Source organism: Homalodisca vitripennis, chromosome 7 (genome assembly GCF_021130785.1).
Source record: "Homalodisca vitripennis isolate AUS2020 chromosome 7, UT_GWSS_2.1, whole genome shotgun sequence".
Taxonomy (NCBI): domain Eukaryota; kingdom Metazoa; phylum Arthropoda; class Insecta; order Hemiptera; family Cicadellidae; genus Homalodisca; species Homalodisca vitripennis.
The window spans coordinates 97,966,657-97,987,682 of record NC_060213.1 but is presented as its reverse complement, the minus strand read 5'-3'; the positions used below and the strand labels follow the sequence as shown (position 1 = coordinate 97,987,682).

General features: G+C 35.7%; 1 protein-coding gene and 1 non-coding gene across 10 annotated transcripts in view; both read left to right on the top strand.

The window, feature by feature from the left end:
- LOC124366088 (histone deacetylase 4) overlaps window positions 1-21,026 on the top strand; it is a 230,572-nt gene that overhangs the window by 44,439 nt on the left and 165,107 nt on the right. The window lies entirely within an intron of this gene.
- Window positions 20,116-20,197, top strand: Trnal-aag. Its single transcript has one exon. It is a non-coding gene; the product is annotated as a tRNA-Leu (tRNA).

Here is a 21,026-nt window from a genome sequence, read left to right as displayed (position 1 = left end):
CTAGACCTGTTAGTTGACGTGTGTACTACAATTATGGTATCTATCTACCAGCTCCTCCACATCCTCTGCCCTACTCGACGACGATCTCACACTAGTCATCAGCAGTAGAGTGTGGTGGCTAACCAGCTTGAACTAGACCTGTTAGTTGACGTGTGTACTACCATTACTGGTATCTATCTACCAGCTCCCTCCACATCCTCTTGCCCTACTCACTCAGACCGACGATCTCACACTAGTCATCGGCAGTAGAGTGTGTGGTGGCTAACCAGCTTGAACTAGACCTGTTAGTTGACGTGTGTACTACCATTACTGGTATCTATCTACCAGCTCCCTCCACATCCTCCCGCCCTACTCACTCAGACCGACGATCTCACACTAGTCATCGGCAGTAGAGTGTGGTGGCTAACCAGCTTGAACTAGACCTGTTAGTTGACGTGTGTACTACCATTACTGATATCTATCTACCAGCTCCCTCCACATCCTCCCGCCCTACTCACTCAGACCGACGATCTCACACTAGTCATCAGCAGTAGAGTGTGGTGGCTAACCAGCTTGAACTAGACCTGTTAGTTGACGTGTGTACTACCATTACTGGTATCTATCTACCAGCTCCCTCCACATCCTCCTGCCCTACTCGCTCAGACCGACGATCTCACACTAGTCATCAGCAGTAGAGTGTGGTGGCTAACCAGCTTGAACTAGACCTGTTAGTTGACGTGTGTACTACCATTACTGGTATCTATCTACCAGCTCCCTCCACATCCTCCTGCCCTACCTACTCACTCAGACCGACGATCTCACACTAGTCATCAGCAGTAGAGTGTGGTGGCTAACCAGCTTGAACTAGACCTGTTAGTTGACGTGTGTACTACCATTACTGGTATCTATCTACCAGCTCCCTCCACATCCTCCTGCCCTACTCGCTCAGACCGACGATCTCACACTAGTCATCAGCAGTAGAGTGTGGTGGCTAACCAGCTTGAACTAGACCTGTTAGTTGACGTGTGTACTACCATTACTGGTATCTATCTACCAGCTCCCTCCACATCCTCCCTTGCCCTACTCACTCAGACCGACGATCTCACACTAGTCATCAGCAGTAGAGTGTGGTGGCTAACCAGCTTGAACTAGACCTGTTAGTTGACGTGTGTACTACCATTACTGGTATCTATCTACCAGCTCCCTCCACATCCTCCTGCCCTACTCGCTCAGACCGACGATCTCACACTAGTCATCAGCAGTAGAGTGTGGTGGCTAACCAGCTTGAACTAGACCTGTTAGTTGACGTGTGTACTACCATTACTGGTATCTATCTACCAGCTCCCTCCACATCCTCCTGCCCTACTCGCTCAGACCGACGATCTCACACTAGTCATCAGCAGTAGAGTGTGGTGGCTAACCAGCTTGAACTAGACCTGTTAGTTGACGTGTGTACTACCATTACTGGTATCTATCTACCAGCTCCCTCCACATCCTCCTGCCCTACTCGCTCAGACCGACGATCTCACACTAGTCATCAGCAGTAGAGTGTGGTGGCTAACCAGCTTGAACTAGACCTGTTAGTTGACGTGTGTACTACCATTACTGGTATCTATCTACCAGCTCCCTCCACATCCTCCCGCCCTACTCGCTCAGACCGACGATCTCACACTAGTCATCAGCAGTAGAGTGTGGTGGCTAACCAGCTTGAACTAGACCTGTTAGTTGACGTGTGTACTACCATTACTGGTATCTATCTACCAGCTCCCTCCACATCCTGCCGCCCTACTCGCTTGGTGAAATATTGTTGCCAATTAATAATTGTCAATTCTGAATGCAGGATGTTCGGGTGTGACACCATGACGTAAACGTCTGGATGCTAAGAATACAATTCTTTTTCCATGAGCGATAGCTCTTTAGTTTTCTATGAGTTCTGTGCATTTCGATGCAACACATTTTGGTTAGGAATTTTTAATTTTGTTGTTTAATTGTTTGGAATTTGAAAGACGTTTTTGTGTGTCTTGTTTTGATATCCTGAAGTCACTGATGAAGTTATTATAGGTAGAAAGTGTTTTTTATTTTTTTTTTTGCCACAATGCTTTGACGACTTGACTGCATCTGCAGGTGGCTCGTATGGCTGTTGACGACCTGGAGACAACTGACGGAGACATCTGGCCATCGGAGTTAGATAGAAATGAGAAATTCATACAAAATTAAAACAAGCTGTAACCTCAATATAGTTATTTCAATGAATATTCAAAGAAAGCTGAATAAAGTCATTTATAATACTATTATTCCCTGAGGTCAAAGTTGATTGTTCTGAATATTTATCTATAGTATTTGGTACAATGGCAGTTTCTTGTTTTTTCTGTGATTTACATTCTTTCGTTCCTGAATTTTTGTTGAATGTGTTGGTGAATTGTGTATAATGTTGAATAGAGATTAACTCAGTAGGATGATATAATTTTGATATTCTTTCTCCATCTGATATAATAAAAGTATCTAATTTGTGATATATAAAATGAAATTTAAGAATATCCAAACTTTTATGGCATTATGAAAATTCCAGTTCTTTATAAGAGCGTTTATGTATTTCTTGTAAAACTACGGTTTGTAAAAGACGACTGTCGCCTGCGATATTAAAGTTGTAACACGATGACGGTTACACTCTGTTTAACACGTAGCGAAAGATAATAAACTTTTCAAAATCTATCACGTTGATATTTCCACTCGGTTTGGTTTTCCCACGAAAAGTGTTGAACTTCAAACACGACCCACCTCACGTGACATTGATTCTTTCTTGTAAATATGAACTCTATTTCTTATTCTGAGAAATACTGTGGTCTATTAGATGTCATAGGGCTAGTTTGAAGATGCACAGTAAAAACTTACTTTTCTATGAAACGCACAGCAAAAATAACAAACTGGATTTGTTTAAAATACTGTAGATCAATCGATATACAGGAAATGCGTTTGTAACCTCCGGGAATAATAGTATTTACAAGGCTATTTGAAGGAGCAGGAATATTTGGAAGAGTAGGTTTATCTGGATGTGTAGAGCTATTTGAAGGAGAAGGATTGTTAGGATGAGTAGGTATATTTGAACTACTAGAAGGACTATTTGAAGGAGTAGGATTGTTGGGATGAGTAGATATATTTGAACTACTAGAAGGACTAGGATTGTTTTGATGAGTAGATATATATTGACTACTAGGAGGACTGTTTGAAGGAGTAGGATTGTTTGGATGAGTAGCTATATTTTGACTACTAGGAGGACCGTTTGAAGGACTAGGATTGTTTTGATGAGTAGATATATTTGAATTACTAGAAGGACTATTTGAAGGAGTAGGATTGTTGGGATGAGTAGATGTATTTTAACTACTAGAAGGACTAGGATTGTTTTGAAGAGTAGATATATATTGACTACTAGGAGGACTGTTTGAAGGAGTAGGATTGTTTGGATGAGTAGCTGTATTTTGACTACTAGGAGGACCGTTTGAAGGAGTAGGATTGTGTGGATGAGTAGATAGATATATTTGAACTACTAAAAGGACTATTTGAAGGAGTAGGATTGTTGGGATGAGTAGATATATTTGAACTACTAGAAGGACTAGGATTGTTTTGATGAGTAGATGTATTTTGACTACTAGGAGGACTGTTTGAAGGAGTAGGATTGTTTGGATGAGTAGCTATATTTTGACTACTAGGAGGACCGTTTGAAGGAGTAGGATTGTGTGGATGAGTAGATAGATATATTTGAACTACTAAAAGGACTATTTGAAGGAGTAGGATTGTTGGGATGAGTAGATATATTTGAACTACTAGAAGGACTAGGATTGTTTTGATGAGTAGATGTATTTTGACTACTAGGAGGACTGTTTGAAGGAGTAGGATTGTTTGGATGAGTAGCTATATTTTGACTACTAGGAGGACCGTTTGAAGGAGTAGGATTGTGTGGATGAGTAGATAGATATATTTGAACTACTAAAAGGACTATTTGAAGGAGTAGGATTGTTGGGATGAGTAGATATATTTGAACTACTAGAAGGACTAGGATTGTTTTGATGAGTAGATGTATTTTGACTACTAGGAGGACTGTTTGATGGAGAAAGATTGTTTGGGTGAGTAGCTATATTTTGACTACTAGGAGGACTGTTTGAAGGAGTAGGATTGTGTGGATGAGTAGATAGATATATTTGAACTATTAAAAGTACTATTTGATGGAGTAGGATTGTTTGGATGAGTAGATATATTTTCATAACTATAAGGACTATTTGACAAGAGTAGGGTTATTACAAAAACACTGATTTAACAATGTCACCTGTTCCTTTTTTATGTCTTTGTCACTTGCCTTTTAATGTCTGTTTGGTGAACAACAGTACATAACTAGGTGTACTAAGTGTGCAAACACTGTAGTATTGGCGTCTATTCTTCCAGAAAGGATTTTATTTTTTTATTTTTTTTTTTACTTACACGTTTAAGGATTGTACATAGCGTAGCAGCTTCCTCCCTACCGTTAGTCACTGTGCCAACATTCTTTACGTTTGGGTTCATAATATTTTTTTACGTAGCTTTCCTTAAATTTTCAACCCGATCATCCGTCGAAATAGTAGTTCAAAACTTGTAACAGTTTGGTATTTCCTATTGCGACTTTTTATTTGTACCAAAGAACAAAGTAACAAATTGCAAAGAGAGTAATGTGCATGAAAAGAGTGAGTAAGCGAGAGTAACGTGTCGTGCCTCAGCCGGTTGACTGACTCACTCAGTACAATGTCACGTCGCAGAAAACTGAGCTCATATCGCCTGTTCCCACAAGATTGTCTTATCTGTGTCTATCAGTTGTCGCGATAGAGAAAGAGAGAGACAGAGAGAGTGAGAGAGATAGGCCCGTTTACTCAGACAGAAAGTGAATCACACCTTGGGGCTTCCCGCCTAGAGTGTCACTATTTTTAGTGTCTTTCACTTTCGGCCGGAGCTGGGTCACTCCTGTGGGCTTGTGACGGACGTTACATCAGCGTTATTCCTGCGGTCGGGAATTGCCACGTTCGCGGAGTTGTACTACTGCGGCAGTAGCCTGTATCCCCCTCCAACATCTTAAAAAACAAAATGAATAGTTAATTGATTTTTTTTGTTCTTACAATTCTGGAAAGTTACTTTTTTTATAGTGCTTACTTCAAAGCATTGTTCTATTTACCTTATTTGCATATTGTCTATTTTAAAGCCTTCGCGATTTCAAGTAAAGTCTGTGTTTTTTTTTTTTTTTTTTGTAGCTACCGCCTTTTAATAACATTTCGCAAACATAATATCCATTGCAGAATTGGAGTTTTGGTGCAGACCTCTTAGGTGCTAAATTAAATTGATAACCACTTCTTTCTTTAGAGAAGGTTCTGGGAGTATTTCAACAAAAGTTAGAAAAATCCTCCTCCGTGAGGACCAAAAATAACAGTCCGTTGCAATGTAGTAAAGATGTATTTTATTTAGGCGCACTTATAAAACAATAAATTCCGTGTCGTGTGATGACAATAGTATAATTGTACAGTAAAACACTGATCGGTAAATAGATTGAGTTTACTCACACACTCCTCACAGAATATTAAAAGCAGCAAACATAATGGCTCTAAATAATTGAGCAACACGTTTTAGTGAATATATATAAAAATTGACAAATGCGTGTTATTTAATTAATTTTTGTCGAGTAGAGGCCGTTGTCCCTTGTAAAAAGTACTGTCCAACTTCCCGTGAACTGTGGTGGGAACCCGCACAGAGAAGCAAGTAGTAGAGAGAGAGATTGGGTGAATTAAACAGTGGTCAGTGACAAAGCAGTCACCGAAACTTCATCACCGCTAGTTCAGGGTCAAACTAACCTTCCAACACCGAGGCAAGGTCACCCGAGGTCACTGACTCTACCGTGGAAAGGAATTATTTTACTCAATTTTAGGAGAGCACATTTTTGAACATTTTAACGTTTTACGGGCATGAACACTTTGAAGCCTCAGACCACGTTGGGTGATCTGCACAGCTGGAGCTAAAACAGTATTTGTTTATATTATTCATCTCGTATAAAACTGCAGTACAGGATATAAGACAGACATCTCCGTGATAAAGGATTTGTAATAAAATGTTAGAGCTAAACATCGTTGAACACTCTTAGAAATGCATTACTATATTGAAATATTACTTTTAACGTCATATTACTAGCATATAAATAAAAATAATTTTACATGTTAAGGAAATAAGTTACATAGTATCCTTTCTTAAAGGGTAATACATTACTTATTTTCTTAATGTGTTATGGTAGCCCAATACAGTAAAATTGCTAACTTCAATATACAAGGTGTTCCAGAATTTCTCGTCCACTCTTTACATATATTATTACAGGATCAAAGATGAACCAAACTAACGTATTCAAATTTTCTGAATCCACAATTCTGTTTTAGTTTTGTATTTTACTCAACTCGTTTTAATTTGAGAACAGCTTCTTGTAATAAGTTAAAAATGTGCTTATAGTTTTATAACCCAAAGTGTATGTATACTTTTATTAATTAGGCGGTTATCTTTGAACTTATTTGAACTCTCAGAAGTTTCTGAGAATAATAAAAAATGCAGTTACGTTATTTTATTTAGAGAAACTAATTACTCATCCTACTACATGAAATTGATTGATAAATAAGGGGAAATACAATTTTATAAAGCCGAATACACAATATTAACTGGCATTATGAGGCAGCTGCTCCAATCAGCTGATTATAACATTATATTGTTGGATTGTGATCCATATATCCTTACCATTATTGTAGTAATTAGGTTGGATTTGTAATATTAAATTGTGCAAATAAAATATAATTGCTATAGGTTATAGCAACTTTTTTCTCTAGAAAACTCGGTTGCTCCAACGTCCTTAGAGAACGTGTCTTAAAACATCGTAGTTCACTTAATTGTGCACCTGATGAGACAAAGAGAACACATCGTCACCTAGATTATTCTATATTTTATAGTCTAGGTGTCTCTGATGTCGAAGCGATTTAGAGTTAATTTTGAGTTTCTTCGCTACCCTGGATCTTTTCAGACAAACATGGCTACAGATTCTAGGAATCAAGTCTGTGACAGCGTCAGATTCCAGACGCTGCACTAAGGGGAAGGTGAACTGGAGCTAAACTCAACATTGACATTGAAATAACCTTTCCCAACATAGCTACGTTATTTATAGACGTTTCTGGAATGTTTTGGATAATTTGGGGCGAAGTTTGTAGTAAATGAGCATTAAATGTGACATTTCTCTTCCTGAAAAAAAAATCTTGTGAATTTAACATACGCTATATACTTTTGAGAATAAATATGTTATTGGTTTCCGTTCAATTTTCGTCTTGAATGAGAGTGATACCGTGTTCATTCTGTGTGATTTATTTATTGTAGGACATGTTTATTATTACATTCAATAACGTGTCGTTATATTTCCTTAAATTATTCCTGATAATGTAATTTAGTAATACAAAATATGTTTTGTTTATTATTATGTAATCGTAGTTAAGAATCTATACGGTCCTTGCCTTTATAATACTGTATTTCTAAACATACCGAGGCATTTTTGAATCTATACGTCCACGTTACAATTCCACGGATGGCAAAGCTCGGGTATTTACTGTGATCAATAGAGTCCTTGGATGTAAATTCTTTATACGACCTTACCTTCCTCCCGCCTGTCTTGTGGTCTTCGTTTCATTGTTTGTTACTGCTCCGTGTTTACTGTTTTTTTACCCAATTTTATAGTAAGATAATAAACATTTACGTTTATTCTGTCATCATTATGACAAGAACCGTAATGGTGTGCGTAAACAATCTATTATATTAATAGATTGTTTATATTAAAACTTTTAGAGTGTTACAAGTGGAAATAGTTTTGTTGTGCAGTTATTCGTAATTGTTGTTTCAATGAATCTTCTGAGAAAAGTGTCCAATTAAAAACATATTACTCTTAAAGCGTATTCGATAATAGAGAACTTTATTAATAGTTTATTATTGAACAGCTCTTAACGAGCATACTGTCTCTGTTATTATGAAATTTCTTTGTAGAAGTGTCAATCCTTTCTAAAAATTAGAATTCCGTGTAAGCAGCGTAGTTGCAAAAATTCTAAAATTATTTATGTAGGCTCTAAGATTTATTGACTCTTTTTATAAAATTGGTCAAATATAAATATAAAAAGGAATTTAATTGTACTCACATTTCTAAATTCGTTGGTTTCCCTACGTTTCTCAGATGATACATGATAATTAGTTTTCCATTTTTATGGAGAGACGAGAGGAATTGCCGGCGTCTAATGTGAATATTAAAGGAGCCTCTTTGTTAGATCTTTTAAAGTTATTTTTTTTAAGTGTTTCCAACAAAAGAAGCCCTAAAAGTCTAATTCAGAAGCAGCAGAGCCTGCTCAAGTACAAGGGCCTTGCCGTAGCCAGTGGTAAAGGTGGCATGCACAATGAGGCAGGAGACATATTGATTCTTCTATTTATAGCTCACCAATCAATGCTCCCTCCCCCTCCCCCTCCCATGTCCACCCTTCCACCTGTTGATTTCAGTCTGTCACTGTCGCTTGGTCTCGTCCATTGCCGAACGAGAGATAATACACAGATTGAAGTTTACCCAGTTTAAACAGTATCCATTATTTCACATTAGAGGAATCAATCTGCATTACTGTACCATAATTATCGTTAAAAATACACAAACCAAATATTCTAAATACATAAAATTAGATCGTACAGTAGATAAACTTTTCCTGCACGACAATCCAACTTTAACTAATTGATTTGAACTAACTAGGTCAATCAAAGTTGAACCCGGGGGCGGTTAGCATTTGTTACTTTTCGACGCGCTCCCGTTCTTTTGCCACAAATACTCTTCTTTTATACAACTTGTCAGACTTATCCATCCTCCATCATTTCAAGGTCACTGCTGTATACAAAGCACCGTCAACTCGATGTTACTACTAGTTGTGATATTGACGAGTGCTTATCAACAACGTATTTTTGGTTAATTTATGCACAGAAGTGCACTAGTATAATTCAAGCATTGCTTGTCATGTTGGAGTGTGGACCTCGTGTATAAAAAGATGATTGGAATACGGCTTTCCTCTAACAATGTGGAAGAAATACGGAAAGTTTAGTAAAATAATATCATTTTTGTGGTAGTAGTGGGTTACCTCTTTATTTCTCAAGAGATGCAACTTCTTGTTTTTCCCGGAGCTTTTGTTGTGCAAACGATCATTCTGACAAACGGAATGTCACCCGGATTTGTATAAACCTTACCTTTCTGCATGGGCGTATATAAGGTGGGGACTCAGGGGTCTCAAGCCCCCTTACCAAATTTTACCTGAAGCTGTTTAATACCTAGAACACATTTATGAGGTCTTACAGGTCAAAAATTCCTCTGGGGAAGATTCCTATCTTCAGTGGGTATTTAATAGGTCGTAAACCACCCTGTGTGCCAGCCTCCCCTCCCCCCCCCCCCCCCCCACGAGATAATTTTCTATACTCCCCACTGCCTTTCAGGAATAAATCGCAATTTAGGTACGAGAATATTAGTGCCCTAGTTTTAAACGAACGTTATACACAAATTATAGCAAAGTATGACAGTATATTTTACAAGTACACTTTTAAAGACGTAAAATGTGTGTAAAAACATTATTAGTTTTATACATTGATTGATGTACATTGTTATGTATTAACTTCAATGAGAATAATCAATATTATAACCGTTTTATTGTCGTAAAGGATATTACATTTTTCTGTGCAAGTAAAAAATAAAATAATAAAACGTTGAATCTATTACTTTATTTGAATACACTTGTACAAACGTTAATGAAATAAATGATATAATTACAAAACTAACCCCTACAGCAGCGGCAGGCTACAAGGGGTGGAACGTCGCAAGTCCTGATAGAGTGGGCTAGAGTGCATCCATCATCGATACCGTGAGGTGACGTGTGTGTGTGTTCACCTCATCGCAATGCAAACCGTTCCGTCAGGACGTGACGCTCCGCACCGGGTAGTCGGTCTGGCCTCACTTGGGTAAGCGGAACAAACCGATAATATATCAATCGGGTAAACAACAATCGAGTTTATATTTCCAAAGTTAAAACCGTTCAGTATATTTCTTGATAAAAGGCGTATTACATTCACACAAATGTTTTATTATTAATATTAAAATCCAAAACTTAAAATGTAATTTATATTAAAGAAAGCTGCCGATCATCACTAACATCAGTCTTACTTGACATCTCAGTAATGTTGTAGCGAAATACGGAATTCATTCTAGTAAGTATTACAGTTGTATTTTTTAGTCATTCATACGCCAGCCACAAAGAGAAATCATTAATAAAATTTCGTACTAAGCACACCAAGCAATAGAGCTAGTGAGTTAACTTATAACTCCCTGTGGCTGGCCATGAAATACTCCACAGAATAAAAAGTATTTGGCAGCAAAAGGTCGTTTAGACGTGATTCCAGAACATTCTCATTTTCTGTCGTTTGATTTGACAGATCTCGGACATCAACCCGAGAAGGAAGTTTCTCAAAGATAGCTATTCAGGTTCTTGCATTCTAAAGCAGTCCCTGCCTCTGGTACCCTTGGAATTACATCTGAATGTCCAATACATGCAGACGCAGAGAATGCAATGACAGCGTAAATTCAGGCATCCCAAGTTCCTGAACGCATTCCTGCACGACTCTCCAGCATTCATATTTGAAATGATTCTCTATTTTTTTTTAATGTTAAGACTCTTCCAAATGTTTGCATTATCAGCAACTCAACAACCTTATTCCATATGAGAAATGAGGACAAGTCAAACTAAAAATAGGAGTTTTCAGAATATTTAACAATCACAATTTTACTGTTACGCAAGACATAAATATTCCCTGTAAAATTTTAACATATCTCATCAACATGTTCTTTTCAAATTAATCTTCTGTCCAGTTCACGACGAGGAATTTTGTAAATATAACCTCTTGTAGTAGAATAAATCCGTCATGACGTTGGAATTAACTTGACTGTCGTTTTAAATTTAAATAGACAGGGCTAAGTTTTTATATACATAAATTATGATTTGATGAAGGTAAATCTCTAAATTGATTTTCATTTTTCTCTTATTCCATCTGTATGTTAAACAAGACATCAATTTTAGATAGCTAATTGGTTGTCATGTAGAAAAAGTAAAATCGGACCGAGCATAGATCCCTGTGGAACACCATGCTTCATTTGAACTCTTTTAGAAATTTTTGTATTTGGATGGTGTATACTTGGTTCTATCTCGAGGTTTTGCAATAGCATTGCATATTGAACACAGTCAGGTGCCTTAAATATAACCAAAAACATCTAAAGCATATTCTAGTTCTCCCAGCCCTCAAATAACATGTACATTTTGATAATTGTATCATTTGCCAATATGTTTTTTCTGGACCCAACTTGTTCGTCCAGAAATCAAAACTTAACGTTAACAAATCAAAACTTTAAGAGCTTGTTATGAACGGTATGTTCAAAACTTTTAATGAACTTAGGAAAAATTGGAATTGACCTAATATCGGCTTGCTTAATAAAAGTTTTCTTTTTTGGTTTTAATTGTGTTTGTAGCAATGTTTGGTTAACAACGTTGAAGGGTATCAATATATCATATAATTTCTTTACTTTGAATCCCAAGTGTTAGGCTACACCTCTTCATCCCACATTCAAAACAGGAGTGCTCAACAACAACGCACTCACCTGTTGGTGCTCAACATTCAACACCTGGATTTTCAAGGTCTGCTCTGAAATTCATAACGTCATAATTAATATCCATACCATCCTTATGACTCTCTTCTGGTGAAAATAATTGACCAAATTCAATTGTTGTGTTGGAAGATATCAATCTTTCCTTCCATGAATCCGTATTCTGATACAACCATAACATCCGGGTTAGTTTTACAACAGCAGTTATAGTTCTTCATCTTTATTTTTGTTTCATACTGTTGATATTGATAAATAATTTAGAAATTTTCCTTATTTATAGTTTTAATCTATTGGGCATGTTAGCTTGTTCTGAGTCCGGGTCTGTTCGTGACTTTGAATCAAGTAACATACACTAGCACTTATGTACGAGATATGTACAGATTGGCGCGTAAGTACAGATGAGCAAGTAAACATGGCCCCACACGCGCGCGCAGCGTGGCTGTTGTATTTCTGTCAGCGTGGGACACAAACAGGCGCGCTATTCTCACATGCGTGCTATATGTGTACAGGCTGTTGGGCCGGCCCGACACGTGAACATGGGCCGAGACTTTGCGCTCCATTGACGCCGGCGGACGATTGTGTGGAGTTGCAAACAGGTGTAACTCCTCCACTGTTAACAGTATTGAGCTAACGAGGGATTCAGATAGTTGGGCTAAGGATTACAAGGTAGATTTGGCTGTTAGAGCGTGTCCTTCAGTGAACTAAGGATTCAGATAGATCGACGGCCTAAGCTAAGGATTACAAGGTAGATTTTGTTTTTAGATTTGAGTCATTCCGAGAACGAAGGATTCAGATAGTTGGACAGCCAGTGCTTAGGATTACAAGGTAGATTTTGTTTTTAGAGAATGTCCTTCGGAGAGCGGAGGATTCAGATGGTTGGGCGGCCCAGTTAATTTTTTTTTAGAGCAAGTACTTCGGAGGGTGTTCCAAAACTTTACAGATCAATCTGCCGAGTACGCCGTTGGTGGATCACCGATTTCACGTAACACGTATACAACAGCGAGGAAAAGAAAAGTAACAACAGAATGAAATTCCAGTCAGCATTATAAAACGAAAGAAAAAGTAAGAAAAGAAAGAAAAGGGCCGTGAGAGAAGGCGTAATGTCAGCGTGTGATTCATTTTAAATATTTTTTCATTAACAAGTCTGTTCCTTGCCTTTATTAGGTCTGGTCTGTTTGTATCAAAAGTGCAGGGTGATGCCAGTGTTTTCTGCAATACATTTTAAAGAAACTAATATAACCTATAACGATTTTTTATTAAATATATTATTTTAATAATACATACTATCTATTTTCCTATCATCGATTTTCCATACAAACTAAAAACCTTAAACACAGCTCAGAACTGTCGACAATACAATATAAACCAAATAATGAAGTAAAATATTTACCCCTAGAGGATAAAAGCAATTAGGAGTTCATATAATTTCCCAAGATCAATTTTATTCCTCATAACAACTGTTGAACAACACAAATTAGCATACGGCAGTTTTATGCATCGATCTGGTATAGATATGTTTTAATATTTAAATAATTTTGCTTTATTGAAGTACTGTGTGCAAAATATAGAAATATATGAATTTGTGTAATGATACGTGTATGCGATTGTTAGGTTAACGTGTAACCCACCTAGATTCACTGTATAATAAATTACTCTCAAATAATAGTACATAAGTTACAATTTCTAGTAGTGTACTAAGAATTCTAAAATAAAATTTGAGCTCTTTTATACTGAGAAGGAGGGACATAATGATGAAAGTTATTTGATGCAAAATGGGAAGAGCGATCAAAAAGACGAGACGCTTCAAGCTGGTACATTACACTAAATTGGCAATTATAAATGTTCCATCTGTTGTAAGAACGACATTATTTCAAATGTCAGCACATCCAGAAAATTAATGTTTTTTATATCCTACGTGTATTATAACGTAAGCCTCCATTTTTCTTGTGAGATTAATGAAATGGTGTGCGTATTTTGTACGCCAAGTTTTTCTTGTTCTAGAAAAACAATTGAGACGAAAGAACACATTCAACATATAAGAGAAAGACAGTTCGAAACTATAATGCACGCTATGCTTTTCTTGCTATCCACCAATTAGGACGAACTTGGAATGCATACCTTTCATAGTATGTAGAATAAGAGACAGACAGCTCGAAATTGCAATCAACTAATCTCTTGCTTTCAATTTTCTTAAAAATGTAGGAGAAGTCGTTGAAATGAAACTTTATCGTAAAGTTTCCAAACAGTCTATGTATGACACACGAGCAGTTTCGTAAGTATGTGCTGCAATAAATTTGCGAATTTACTACTGCCCTTGCAGTATTCAATAATATGCAGTATATCCCAATAATAATTGTGCTGCAGCTGGGACAATTGTAGCTGTTGTTTTATTTCATTTAATCTGAATCCATACAAATTCCGGCACTAGAAATGCATGGAACAATCGAGCGAATACAGATCACAATAACAATAATTGTGCTGCTGCTGGGAGAATTGTAGCTGTTGTTTTATTTCATCAAATCTGAATCCATACAAATTTCGGCACTAGAAATGCATGGAACAATCGAGCGAACACAGATCCCAATAACAATAATTGTGCTGCTGGTGGGAGAATTGTAGCTGTTGTTTTTTTTTTTTTCATCAAATCTGAATCCATACAACTTCCGGTACTAGAACAATCGAGTGAACACAGTTGAACTGTTCATGTACAAATTATTAAATTAGTGATGTACAGTGAACAGTGATGTATACCTAGGATCTGCACTATAAGGTAATCACAGTCAAGATCTTTTTGAATAAAACATCTCTCCGGATATACATCGTGCGAAAAAGATGGAAAAAAGGTGTTAATTTATTTTAATATTGCACAATTTGTTGTAACATTGAAGATATTTGCATTTTATAAATCTTTTCCCATTTTGTGGTAAAATAGTTCTCATATATAAGAATATCTTATTTTTATACATGCATAAAATCTTGTATTGCAAAATAATATTATGGCAATGCTAAAAATTATATATAACTAGCGGGCCCGGCGCGCTTTGCTGCGCATTTCAATAATTTTTTGCAAAAGTTGCCCGCGGCTTCGCACGCAATTTCCCGTTGAAAACAGTACACTATATTCACTTATTCTTTTTCTATCACATTCTAAACATTGCTGGGATAATTGATAGTCGTTCCATCGTGAGCCTCTTGGGCGTATTATGAAGGTATGTACCATATTCCTGCCTCTATCTAGCTGTTACCCACGGCTTTGCACGCAAATCTTAAGAACCGAAGTCCTTATATTACTTAGTAAATTTTTTTTTTTACTATAATAAATTTTAGATTAAATTAGTTATATCTCCGATGCCACGATTGAGCTTGCTTTGTTGTCTCGATCGAGAGAATATGTACACACGGAGTTTTGAGAACCATACTTCTGTCAAAAAAAACAACTAAGGTTGATTTTATATAACATTCTTTATATTTGTAGCCAACGTAAGATAGTAATTATGATATCTGCATTACTCTTCTGATCAAGCATGAGCATGGTTTATATTAAATAAATATTGCAGTTAAAGGTGAATTTTTACGTCAAATTTGAATTGTATTATCTGGATAGTAAAGTCTATGTTTAACAGTGATTGCAAAAAACAGTTTAAACAAAATTTGTCGTTTCTCTTAAGCTTACTCTATGCTTTAAAACTATAAGTGTAATATATGTTTACAAAGAACAGCTGATTAAAAATTTGAAAAGACGTTAACATATGTTTGCTGCAATGCATTTCTTATGGGTATTTCTGTAACCAGTGGGGCGGAATCCTGAATCGGGAAAGGGATGGGCATAGCTTATAAACCTTCTCCGTGGAAAAATACATATACGTACAAATTTTCATCATGATCGGTCCAATAGTTCACGATTCCATAAAGGACAAACATACAAACATTCATTTTTATATATATAGATATATATATATATATATATATATATATATATAGATTAAATTAAAATTAGTTTACCCTTTTTTTAAACGAATTATAAAGAGATTTCTCCTCCATTTATACAGGTTCATAATACCATTTACTGTTCTAAAAACTTAAACAGTAAATTTTGGAAGATATGAAAATTTGTGAAAAAATCAATAAAAATATACACGGAGTGCACGTTTTTTAAACAACTATTTTTAAATTTTCTATTTTAAAATTAGTATTTTCATATATACTAACATTCACTATGACGAGATTTATGGTTGCCATTATAAATTAGTATACAGGTTGGAGATTTTTTATTTCCTTTTTTAGTTTGTTTTGAAACATGTTAAAAATGTATTACAACAGTAATTTAAGTTCTAATTCTTAAAATGGGCGTTGGCAACACTGTTTGAGAGGAAATGGTAATAACATTACTTGAAATGGTGTTTATCCGTTTAAAAATAGCCCTCATTTACCCATAATCGGTGTTTTGGTCGTTAGGGGCATTCTTGCACTGAACAACACCAAAATGTAAAGACTGAAAAGCCTACATGAATTATTCTACTAAAATCAGTTTTTGAACTCACGCAGTATTAAAGTAGCACTATTTCAACCTCTGGAAAACCACTTGTAATTAATTAACTAAGAAGTTAGCCTCAAATGGTTTGTCTTGAGAAAAAATTAACAATGTCAACAGTTCCATTTTTGACTATCTCACCTCAAATTGTATCGGGTTTATATTATTAGAACTTGACATTTTATGTATGCTATGAAGAATGAATGGGAGCCAATTTCAAAGAATGGTCGTAAATTTTCAGGTGTAACTCGATAAACCATTTTGAAATATTTATACCCTGACCCCACCTCCCCCCCCCCCTAAATAATAGTGAACAGCTGTATCGGTGAAACTTACTTTGTTTTCCTCTTCTGTGGATGAAACACTGGTCAAGTTTGAGTAAATGGTAACATTTAAGTACAAATACTAATAACGCCTAGAGTAGTCCGCGCCAAAGTAGTCCCGATGATAGATGTTGCGTCTCAACCCCTATATATACCCCGCACTCAACATCACGGTTGCCAGTTTATGAAAAATTACTGAACCGTATCAAAACATCAGGGAAAAGCTTATGGTCAGCAGCGATATGGCAACACCGCTTCAAACGTCATAGGACTACTTTTGTGCGGGCTACTGTAGTGAATTTTCTTCAGCCTGCAGAATTGATGAAGGGTGCTGTGGTAATACCTATGTATTGCATGCCAACACCATACGCAGTCACTGGCACCCACAATATAGACAATTAGATGTAATACCTGACCTTTGGAGCCCCTGGAGCTCTGGCAATCATTGTGTTAATTCATGTTTAGGCCTACTCCCGGTAGACTAACAGCCCCCTTCCATATCCATGACATTGTATGTTTGAGGATTAGACTTAATGGTAATATTTAAGGAATCCTATTTTTCTAGCGAAGCCCGGCTGAATTTTTTTATTTATATACCATTGGTGGTCTTTTTGTACAGTGGGTTCCAAATCTTATGCACACTGAAGGGATTTTGGAAACTATAAGAGATACAGCAAAGATTAAATGGACAAAGTTGTACACAGTAACAAGACCAATAAATTAATGTGCTCAAGTTGACTATTAGTTGCTTCGTTCATTCGCTGCGCTCAAAAATTGCTTTTGGTCAAAACTGTTAAACCGTCACAGTTATCTTATTAGTACATATATAGAAACGTTTTCAAGTGAAATCTGCATACAATTTCTTCTTTTTTTTAATAAAAAAATGTCAAAACCAGCAAAGTGGAGGTGTAGGGTCGAGTGAATTGTTATAAATGCAACGACCCATCTTTTTACGTAATCGCAAGAAAGTATATTTTTTACCGATTCCAAAAATACCATATACAGTATGTTATACTTTCGTGTTAGTCATCAAATAATTGATAAGAATACGTTTTTGTACGGTTGTATGGTGTTTTGTATATAAATATGTTACAGTGATATCTATTTGTTACGTGTATATGTATATAACACACGTAACAGCCAGTCTTCGTGTACAGTCACTCAACACCAAGCTCGTGTTTCTGAATACCAACCGGTTTAGTTGCAGTATATGCAGTTGGATGAATATTTGCCGCCAAGCCGCGTGTATAACCGATGATTCATCAAGTGTAGGAACCCGCGCTATTTTTGACACCCATAACTGTTACAGCAGTTAAACTTTACGGCGCGGTAAATCTTTACTTAATCGGCTAAATAATTTTATACGCGACTTATAAATAGTTGACGGCCGTTGTTAACGTTTTATGTCTCGGTTCCCTGAAAGTCTTTTAAAACTTCTCTAGCTTTATATAGTGTTATATACGGTCATGTAGTTGGCAAGCGTGTTCACATTTTTCATGCGCTTTTGGAACCACTTTTTAAAACAATGCACCGTTGTAAAATAAAATTACGTTTGTCGATATTACATTGTAATTCCATTTTGTAAATTAGAGATTCTTTCGAGTAGATACAAGTTTACGCTAAACATAATTTTTATTTATTATGTATCTACGACAGTCATTTTATGAGAAAATCAAAACGTATGCCCGCAATTGTCATCACTTGACGACGTACCAACGCAGTTGACATATAAAACTAATATTTTTTATGAACAGTCTGTAAAAAGACAAACCTCTGTAGAAGGGATCTCGCCAAATCCGATTCTAAATCGTGCCATTGAATGTTCTCTGTAGGGAACGGGGAGTGAAGAAAATAAACTCACGGTTTTCAAGTTTTTGTCTCGATTGGGGGTAATGTTACCGAGATAGTTGTCCCTAGGGGTGACAACACTGAGCAAATGTTGACTGTTTAATTACGGTACACTGTTTGTTGTACGACCACCACATGCGGATTTGTAGTTTGTGTTATAGTGACGTTATGTTTAAAATGCAGCAAAACGGGTGTTTTATTACACATAACCTACATTGTTGTCAAGATACCTACTATGTGGTTTGCCGATGTTCCAGTAAAAGTTTGAAATAGACACAATGAAAACCTGATTACGTAGATACTAATTACAGGTATTAGGCAACTTTAAAGTGATCCCAAATGAAAATTATGTATTTGGGAAATACACTAACACTAAGATAAACCTTTACGTATTTTATTAAATAACATTTTATTTTAATACCTGCTGTCTTTGAATTTGATTAACATGGATAACTGAACTCTAATTGTCATACATTTTATAACATTTCTAAAAATTAAAGTTTTCTTATTTTTTCCAATCAATTAAAAAAAAACATTTTAAAGAAAATTTCGCAATTTTCGAGCGCGCTTTTTTTCTGGTTCTTGAGTAAAGAACGGGAGTTACTAACAGTGTAATAGTGATGAACAAAGTGTAAACGCCGCGCAAGTTTTATAATTCCCGTTAGAATACAATTATTTTTTTACACTTATTTGAATTTCAACAAATTTAGAATATTTTTTTAATGTTCCCTCAAATAGGTTTGAAAAGCTATTACAATAGTTGTGATTGTGTGATCTACACTTATGGTAGCCATTTTTAAAAAGCTTTATATCGTTAATAATTTATTTACCAAGATGTTAGTGATGTTACTTAAAATGATGTACAGCGGAACCCGGATTTACATTATGCAAATGTCGTTATTCAGAATCGTTAACTTGAGTCTGTATGTATGCACACGCCGGGTGTTGGCGACAAAACCATTTTGTACGATTTCTCTTGGTTATTGGGGGAGGTGGAATTAGGGGTCGTTTAACATTTTTCGTTGAATACTTTACCCATAATCAATTTGATCTAGTTCACAGCTGTTTTAGCCTGTCGGTTCTTTAAGCCATTCGATTTTTGAAATTATTGTTTTATGGGAGCATAATTTTCAATATATACTAATTTATTTTATTCAATTTCATGGTATGACGTAATCGGTATATTATTGTGAATAAGCTAATAATAATGTTTTCTGTTTAGTTAGTTTAGACATTAAACTGAAACAATATACACATGAAATTAAATAATATTTATGTCTTTCCTACTTTGCAAGAAATAAAGCGGAAAATTAAAATGTATTTTGTTAAAAATAAAAATAAATTGCGTTTGATTGACAGTAGGCCAACAATTATTTGCGCTTATGATTTAAAGTAGGCCAAAAATTAATTGCGCTTATGAGTGATAGATAGTAGGCCAAAAATTGATTGCGCTTAAGATTGATTTTAGGTCTCATACTATAGCCTACGGATGTTAAATCCTATCTGATTATACATGGTAGTGAAAAATAATTACACCAATGCACAATATTTATGCAGTAAATGTACATAATCTATAAATGCATGTATTAATGCATTTGATAATAACATTAAAATCTTTGAAGATTATACAGAAATCGTATGGAGGCTCCCTAGTACAACTCAATCAACCTCTCCATTCATCTGGTAGCGTGGCCGAGCGGTCTAAGGCGCTGGTTTAAGGCACCAGTCTCTTCGGAGGCGTGGGTTCGAATCCCACCGCTGCCACTATACTTTTTGCCAGTTGCTACCGGTTTCGTTGTGTGCGAAATGGCTAATAATTGGTGCATCCTCATTTATGTTTTGGTTATTTATGTTGCAAATTAGTCTATGTGTATTTTTGGTGATGAAGACATAGTGGTGTATCCTGTTTGGTGCAGTCAATTAAATTTTGGCACGTGACACTTCCCGTCCATCGCTTCTCTCATGAATGAGAAGACGTGTTTACCTTGAATTAGTCTGGATTCGAACGTTGAGTCATCATTACTTCCGAACATTAAATTTCACGTTCGCGTTTGTGGTGGGTAAACTGTAATGAAATGCATTACAGTATTTTTTTAAATATTTTTTAAACAAATGTTATAACGATTATCAATTATTTAGGAATATTACAGTATATTTAAATTTTGGACCTTGAAATTAAAAAAAAAAAATGTGTGTGTAGACTGCAATTTCGCTTTTTTATTTTATACGTATGACAATAAATATAAATTATGATTAATGTGTCTTGAGTATTGTTTGTGTATTGAGTATTGTTTGTGTATTGAGTATAGTTTGTATTATATAGACTATCTTATTGACACTCTCTCAAACTTCTCTATCAAACTATTTAATTTGTTAGGTCAAGATAAATTAAGAAGGTTCATATAAAAATAGGTAGGCTATATATTGTTTAATTAACGTTCTGTCTGTTAGTAAAAATCAAAAACAAATAATAAACAATTTGAAATTAATAAATATATAAAATACAAATTTTGTTTAATACCAAGTGTATTGTTTATTTCGTTATGGAGTAGTAAAGGGTTTACTGACCGTCATTCTTCAATTTAAATGCACT